Below are 6,104 nucleotides of genomic sequence, written 5' to 3'. Positions count from 1 at the left end.
CTCTTCTTCTGGCATCCCCATAATTCAGATGTTGGTACGTTTGAAGTTGTCCCAGAGGCTCCTTACACTATCTTCATATTTTTGGATTCTTTTTTCTTTTTGTTTTTTCAGTTGGGTCTTTTTTGCTTCTTTGTATTTAAAATCTTTGACTTGATTCTTGCAATCCTCTAGTCTGCTGTTGGAACTCTGTATAATATTTTTTATTTCAGTCAGTGTATTCTTAATTTCTAGTTGGTCCTTTTTCATAACCTCAAGGGTCTCACTAGATTTCTTGAGGGTCTCACTAAGTTTATTGGCAGTTTCTAGAGAATTCTTGAAAAACCTTAAAAGTGTGGTTTTGAACTCTATATCCAGTAGTTTGCTTTCCTCCATTTCTGTCATTTGTGACCTGTTTCTTTGTCTCCACATTTTGGCTGCTTCCCTGTGTTGATAGAGTGGCTTTCTGTGCTAGGGGTCCTATAGGGCCAGTGGCTCAGCCTCCCCAATTACCTGAGGTGGACACTCTTGGTGCACCCCTTTGTGGGCTTTGTGCACAGTCTTGTTGTAGTTAAGCCTTGATTGTTGTAGGTATCACTGGGAGGAATTGACCTCCAGGCCAATTGGCTGTGAGAATCAGCTGTGTCTGCAGTGGGAGAACTTCTGTGCTGGAGACACCCTTCTGGGGCAAGACTTGCTTCAGTGGGGCTTTGTTGCTCACTGAGTCTGCCCCTGAGTGTGTCCCTTAAGGATCTGAGGAGTTGTAATCTGGATGGTCCCACTCTGACCACTGGTACACTGGCACTTGAATCTCTAAGGAGGTGCTAATTTAGCCTCTGCCTGAGGCTACCCAGCAGGAGCCCAGCTGTGAAGCAATGCAAGCTGCTGTGTGGCCTTGGGCCTTCTTTTGGAAGTTCTGGGTCTGTCTGGCCCAGCTGCAGTTTGTTAGGTAATTTTCAGATTGCAAAGGGCCAGGCCTTTCATATGCAAAAGCCTCTGTGCACAGCTTGGGTGGGGCGGGGTCTCTGGAGATGAACAGGTTGGAACAAGCAGGTATGGCTGCTCCTCAGTCCTACCCTAAGAGGCCCCGGGTCTCAGTGTCCCGTTAATTGCTGCAAGTACCTCTGAGAGAAAGCCACCCTCGAGTTCCGACCGATGCCAGACAGTCCAGTTTCTCCTGTATGAGTCTGGGTTCCCAGAGACTGGCCTGGAACTTGAGTTCAAAGCAGTCTGGAGCTTGAGACTCCCTCCCGATTGAAAAAGACAACTGTGTCCTCAGTTGCCAGCCCTTTCCATGTGGGCCTCCGTACCTCTGCACTTTACTTCCACACCTCCTGAGTCTCAGTGCTTTTCTCTTTCCTTCTAGTTGTAGAATTTCCACTCAGCCAGCCTTCCTGTGGTTCTGGATGATGTCCGTTTTGTCTTTTAGTTGTATTTTTGAAGTGGTTGTGCTAGGCAGCAATTTCTGGTGTTTACCTATGCCGCCATCTTGGTTTCTCTCTACAAAGCAATCTTTTAAGTAAATTTTAAAATAAAGCCATTTCTTTTTCCTCTCACAATCAACAGAGGAACTGGTTTCTTTTAACTTTGCAAATTTTAATTAATAATGAAGAGATTGAATTAACAGCGAGCTAGGGTAATTTGGGGGAATAAGGATATTTTAAAAATTCAACTCAGATTTCAAAGAATGATACAATTAAACATCTCATAACTACATTACCTGAAATCTCTTTAAAATCTGGGCACTTGATTTGACTAATCATGAAATTTTAATTGGCACTAAGTACTTCATCTCATGTCTGTACTTTTTAAGTGTTTTTACTTTTTGCAAATTTTACCCCTGGCTCAGGCTATCAGGGGCTGTCTCTAACCCTTAATAGGCATCAGATCACATGGCAAATACTGCAGCCTAGTATCTGTGTAGTGTACATGTGTGGTAATTAGAACTACAGCCCAGCTGTATACAGCATAGTAAAAGTTGTTGCTCTGAATTATGAACTTAAGGCTCAAAATCCTGAAGTGCTTCTGAAATTATTAAAGAAATATTGGGTTATGTAAGGTTAATTTTTTCTATAGCATCTTCCAAAATACAGTGTGCAAGAAGCTCCAGTTTCTTTGGCTGTATTAGGGTTCCTGTGGTCAAACAGATCTGAAAAATTGGTTTAAGGCAAGGCTTCTCAAACTCTCTGTGATACAGGACCAGTTTTTCTTTTACTTCTAATTTGTCTCAGACCATTTTTTTTTTGGTAAAATATAAATTAAAAATTTATCAAATAAATAAAAATTTAAAAGCACACAAAATTTTTTTTACTCAATTTTTTATTATTAGGGTCCACAAACATTACATTATTCTGTCAAATTTCTCTACATTTCTAAACACTTACTCAGTGTGCTTCAGTGCTTGTCATAGACCAACAAGAAAATAACTCAAACCTTCAGCTGACCAACTCTGCAGACCATTTTTTAAATTGAAACAACATATAAATGTTTCATTACTGAGGTACTTCTCAGAGATGGTAATACACTAATGGGCACAGTAAATCTATGAGAGAGAGGTTCCTCATGCAACATTTAGGACACTTCCTCAATTAACTAAGAGCTCAGGTCCTATTCCTTTGGTTGGTTTTACCAGTACATCCTATGGAGTCTGTGTTCCAAGGGATATCCTTGAGAAAAGCTTTTAAGTGTGTTTTGTTAAATTTTAGGTCTTTTTAAAAAATATGTTTTCATTGATTTTAGAAAGAGAGGAAGGGGGAGGGAGAGAGAAACATCCATCAGCTGTTTCCTGCACACCCCTACTGGGGCTTGAGCCCAAATCCCAGGCATGTGCCCTGACCCAGGGAATTGATCCTGCAACCTCATGGTGCATTGGATGATGCTCAACCACCTGAGCTGCAACGGCCAAGCTTAAATTTTAAGTCTTTAAAAATTGTAGCTTCATGCATGTCATATAGGTTAACTGTTGCTCCCCAGCTCATCAATTTCAAATTACCTAGGGATGGATGGATGAATGGATGGATGGATGGGGAGATGGGAAGAAAAAATGGAAGGAAGGAAGGAAGGAAGGAAGGAAGGAAGGAAGGAAGGAAGGAAGGAAGGAAGGAAGGAAGGCCTTGTGTTTATTTTGCATACAGCAGGCACTTAATTATGTAATTGATAAAGAGAAAAATAGTCTGAAAGCAAAAAAGTATTTGAAAGTTGCTTCTATCATAAGGGAATTTTCTTTCCCAAGCAATTTCTTTTCTAAATTCTTAAAAGTAATTGCCAGATATCCAAACATGTGGTGCTAAGCACAGAACCCACCGGAACACCATCACTCATTCATAAACAAGTGGAAGCACCTCAGACTGATTGCTCACATGATCACGTTCACAAGGTGAAAACGTGGGGGCAGTTAGTGAGCCAGCCTCAGCTATGCTTTCTACTTGCCTAGATGTCAGTGTGGGCTCCCTGGATATTACCTCTTCCCCTACCTTTCCACCACTGAGACCTCAGAGATGCCAGCTGCTGACATCAGCCTGAGCAGCCAAGCTTGAGATTATTTGGTAAAGTGTCCTGACTGTCCTGACCTTCACCACTGAGCAGGTGCCATTCCTGCCCCTCCTTGTAGTCTGTGGGTTCTTAAAGGTACACAGAGAAGGTGGAGGTGGGAAAGTCGAAGGTTCCTCATAGGAAGTAATTAAGGGTGCAGAAAGCGGAGAGCTCAAGCATCCTGGATTCCCTACACTAGTTGGGCCCCAGCCCATGTTCCCAGAGTCCTCGGGCTGAGATCTGGGTTCTGGCACAGCTTGAATGCTGTATCCTTGGCCAAGTCAGGAACTCTCTTCTCTCTGGCCCACAATTCTTCTGTAAAGTAATACGCAACACTCTCTACAGTTCTTTGTGGAATATAATTCTGTGATCCTAAGTAAAGAAGTAAGGCTTAGGGCAGTGGTCAGCAAACTCATTAGTCAACAAAGCCAAATATCAATAGTACAAGGATTGAAATTTCTTTTGAGAGCCAAATTTTTTAAACTTAAACTATATAGGTAGGTACATTGTTATTAACTTAATTAGGGTACTCCTAAGGCTTAGGAAGAGCCACACTCAAGGGGCCAAAGAGCCGCATGTGGCTCGCGAGCCGCAGTTTGCCGACCACAGGCCTAGGGCAAATATGAAATTTATATAATCTAAACTATAATCCACTACATAGATTGATAGGCCTAGCTTGCACATTCTTATTAAGTGCATAATTCACAATTAAAATATGTATTTGAGGCAAATAAGAAAGTGGAGGTTCCTCAAACAGCCATTTTATATAGAATTCAAGTTGACAACTAACTGTTGATGTGGCTTCAAAAGCCAGGAAGGTCTCCTTATCTATATATATATAAAAAGCCAGTGTCCATGATGACCAGGACGACCAAATGACCGGTCACCATGAGGTGCATTGAGCACCTCTCAGTCCCTCCCCCATGGCCCACAGGCTCAGATCACAGCAAGGGGGGTGGTGGGCGGGTGGGTGGGCTACTCTAGATTTCACACGCTGGGCCTCTAGTGTAAAATAAAAAAATATTGCACAATTGTTGGCTGAGGGTCCACGCTCCTTCAGAGTGCAGTGCACACTGGCTCTCATTCCACAAAGCTCAGGAGGGACCGCAGGCTACGGTGAAGCGCCTGGGAGACAATCTTCCTGGGTTTTAGGGTGGTGCTCAGTCAGAAAGTACCTAGTTAAAAAAATTAGTATTCTCTAAAGTCTCCCCACTCAATAAGTCTTCCAAGGGCCAGCTGCAACAGAAATTTGGACTCTTGGGCCCCACCCCAGCCCCACTGAATCAGATCTGCTTGTTTACTAGATTTATGGGTGATCTGTTTGCACCTTACAGGTCAAGAAGCCTGAACTTAACTGTGTGTTTTGCATGTACATATGATTGTGAATTAACATTCACTACTCAGCCTTGGGGACTCTGTTAAATGAAACTGAGGCTGGTTAGGGTGTAAGCCAATAAATTTAGAGGGGGCGGGAATGGCAGAAAGGGACCCTGAGAGTCAGCAGGGATCATTTATCTGCTCTGCCTGTGTGAAATTGGGTTAGCTGTTTGTGATTTCTGTTCAATTTGATTTTTAAATGGAACCATTATGACTTGGGTCTAAGGGGCTTAGACTCAACCAAAGTGGTATCTATTAACATTTTTTCTTGATTTGGGGGACCAGAGAGGTCGGTAAAGAAATTTCCTAAGTGCCCAGGTCAGGGGTCCTCAAGTGCTGGTCTGTGATGGGGGTGTGGTGTAGGGGTGAGGTCAGGTCTCTGGCATCTAGCTAGCCTGGCTTCTAATCTAAACTCTGCAGCTGTATGGTTTCAGGCAGTTTAATCTCTGAAAGTCCTCATTTCCTCTTCCATAAAATGAGAATACTAGTGCTTATAATGTTCTCATCAGCCATTCGGAGACTTTAAAGCACCTCCTTTGGGGTAAGCAATAACGTCACTGTAGCAAATGTGCACGCCTTTCTCAGCCATAGTGTTTCAGGGAGCCAACATACTATTGGGTCAGCCTCCCACCGCAACCCTGGACCCACCAGCTTTGTGAGCACTAGCTTGGCAAAGGTACAGTGAGCAGCTTGGGTGAGCCAGGCAAATGGATACACAACAGAGCCTTTCCTGGGGCACCTTCATTCAAACAGAAGTTTCTATGGAATTCAGAGACTCTGAGGTTTTCGGACTTCTCAGGACTTTAAAATTAGAAAAATAATTTAGGGCACTGATATAGAGTTGGCAACTTATTTTTTGCTATCTTAAGAAAATAGGCGTTAAGCTTTCATTGTTTCTAAAAGAAAAACCTACATTAACATTAAAAAACAACAACAGGACATTAGGAAAGATCATTCTTTTATCTGGAATAAATTTCACTCTTTGGAAAATATTGCATTGTCCATTTGTTTTCACCTCAGTGTGAGTAGATGAAAACCGCTTCCTGGGCGTATGGTACTTGGCAACCATTCCCTTTTAAAACCCCAGGAAGCTCAGGGGATAGGTTTCGTCCAGAAGTTGCTTAACATTGCCAGAAAGTCCTGACCATACCTGAAGCCCTACCTCCACCCCTGGCCAATCCACAGGGTTGTAGCTGAGAAGCATATAACAGGATATGACC

Source organism: Myotis daubentonii, chromosome 1, assembly GCF_963259705.1.
Source record: "Myotis daubentonii chromosome 1, mMyoDau2.1, whole genome shotgun sequence".
In the NCBI taxonomy this organism is placed as follows: domain Eukaryota; kingdom Metazoa; phylum Chordata; class Mammalia; order Chiroptera; family Vespertilionidae; genus Myotis; species Myotis daubentonii.
The sequence above is the reverse complement of the archived record's forward strand: the minus strand, read 5'-3'. Positions refer to the sequence as shown.